The sequence below is a fragment of the Lissotriton helveticus genome, chromosome 1_1, assembly GCF_964261635.1.
Source record: "Lissotriton helveticus chromosome 1_1, aLisHel1.1, whole genome shotgun sequence".
Classification (NCBI taxonomy): Eukaryota; Metazoa; Chordata; class Amphibia; order Caudata; family Salamandridae; genus Lissotriton; species Lissotriton helveticus.
This window is the reverse complement of record NC_136057.1, coordinates 880,268,061-880,270,424: the sequence shown is the minus strand read 5'-3', so window position 1 is coordinate 880,270,424 and position 2,364 is coordinate 880,268,061. Positions and strand designations below refer to the sequence as shown.

Below are 2,364 nucleotides of genomic sequence, written 5' to 3'. Positions count from 1 at the left end.
TTTGTCAGAAAGGCTGCTCTTGATCCATAAAAAAGTATTTTGTTATTTGGTGCAAATCGGTTCAGTAGTTTTGGAAAATGAAAAAAAAAATAAGGATATATAGTGACGCGATCCTCCGAGGGTCCGATAGTCCATGTGCTTAAATGTGATTGGTTGAACAAACTTCAGTCAGGAAGCGTTGGAAGCCATCTTGGGAATCGGCTTCAGCTGAGTCCCAAAAAAAGCTAAAAAAAGAGAAAAGGACAGGGTCAGAATACCCTGACCCCTGAGGCCTCTTGGGGGGCTCCGGCCAAAACATAATTAAAAAAAGAAGAGGCCACCCGCTATTTCTACTATTTAGCCCCTTTGTGGGCCAGGTCCCGTGGGCATGCAGTATTTATAAATGGAGGGAGGTGCACGGGCCCCCCTCCTGATGTTCTTGTAAGCCTCGGGGACCAACCCCTTCCTGGTGATTTTTCTAAATTATGGAGGGGGGCCTCGCAGACCAGCCTCCTGGGTTCATTTGAGCACAGCGAACCACCACCTCCCTGAGGCAATATTTATAGATAAGTGCAAGTTGCACCGACATGGAGGATGACAAGGTGATGTACTCGCGCTCGCATCTGCTCTACGCCCAGCTTCCTTGAAGAGGGTCTTCAAAATGTTCAAGGCGCAGTCCTAGGACTTTATGAGCTTTGATATGGACCTCTGTAACTTCCTCTGCAGCCTGCAACACAAGTTCTCGCTGGTCATCCTGCTCAGCAAGTGCGTTTATGGCTACTTTTTGGCCCAACGCACTGGTGCCCCAGCTCTGACAAGAAGCCACCACTCCCAGAACCACCAAGAGTTACTTCACCGACCTGACCAAAGCTGCTGCCAAGAGGAAACGTGGCTAATGCAACGTGTAGACCCAAAAGTAGCGGCAGCTTCAGTAGTGGCCATAGAAGCCCCCTAACAAGCCTGTCAACTTCAGCTACCTAACTGCACAAGTGCCAATCCCTGGACGAGATCTGGGTGGTGGCCACGCCATGCCTGCTGACCAGCTTCCCCAGCAACCATGTCCGGGACATCTCATGTAAGGCCAGTCTGGCTGCTGAACATTGCCAGGCACAGCACAACCTGCGGGTCAACCTGGAACCATTGGTGGTGCACATCTTTTGTTTTCCTGTGGCCGGTCTCTAGCACCACAAGGGGGGGTTTTACAGACCGCACCACACTGCACTTTACCAACCGTCCACCAAATCCTTCCTCATGGCCCTGGCATCCAAAGATAGCTCTCAACCTACTGTTCTTTTTTTTGCCCCGACCTCACTGTTCTGTTTCAGTAGAGGTGACTTGTGCATTAAACGTATCACCAGCCCACAGCCCCTTTGTTCCAGCTGATCCACTATCTTCCTAGAGCAAGGTAATCATCACTTGCTCCACACTAAGGGGATGAGGAACTTTAAGGTAAATGTGAATGACTGGGGTCGAAGGTCGTGGACAAAGTATTTTCCTACAGTTGGGCCCATGTGAACTTTTTGTATCTAAGAACAATGTTACTCCTTAGGTTTGAGAGCAGCAACAGGCAGAAGAAAGGTCAGAAATAACCAGAAAAATGCAGAATAAAGGTCAAAAACAAGCAGAAAGAGGCAAACTAAAAGTCAGATAAGAGCAGAAAGAGACAGAATAAAAGTCAGACGGGAGCAGAAAGAGACAATTTAAAGGTGAGAAATGAGCAGAAAGAGGCAAAATAAAGGTCCCCAATGAGCAAAAAGAGGCAAAATAAAAGGGATAAACAAGCAGAAAAGAGGGAGAATACAGGTCAGACATTGGCAGAAAGAGGCAAATTAGAGGTCTGAAATGAGCAGCAAGAGGCAGAATAAAGGTTAGCAATGAGCTGAAAAATGCAGAAGACAGGTCAGAAGGCAGCAGAAAGTGCAGCATAAAGGTAAGAAACAATCAGAGAGAGGCAAAATAGATGTCAGAAACCATCTACAAGAGGCAGAATAAAGTCAGAATAGAGCAGAAAGAAGCAAAATAAAGGTTAGGAGTCAGCCGAAAGAGGCAAAATGATGGGCAGAACAAGCAGAAAGAGGCAAAATAGAAACCAGGAGCTAGCAAAGAAGAGGCAGAAAAATTAGCAGAGGAGGCACAAATCCGACGGCAACAGAGGGTAGTGGATTGCAGGCACGCTAGAGAGGAGGACCGTCACAGGGGGAGCTGGCATAAGGAACTGCCCACTTGTGCCCCCTTACTTTTTTTACCATGCACCCACTGACAGACCCATGCATATACTCACATATTCATAGACCTACTCACACACTTATGCACCCACTCACAGACCTACTCAGAGACTCACAAACCCACTGACAGACACACTCAGACACTCATGAACCCACTCAC

At 47.6% G+C, this 2,364-nt stretch overlaps 1 pseudogene; it reads left to right on the top strand.

Annotated features, from left to right (window-relative positions):
- Positions 1 to 566: 566 nt before the first annotated feature.
- Positions 567 to 1,161, top strand: LOC144771156 (coiled-coil domain-containing protein 71L-like; annotated as a pseudogene).
- Positions 1,162 to 2,364: the final 1,203 nt, after the last annotated feature.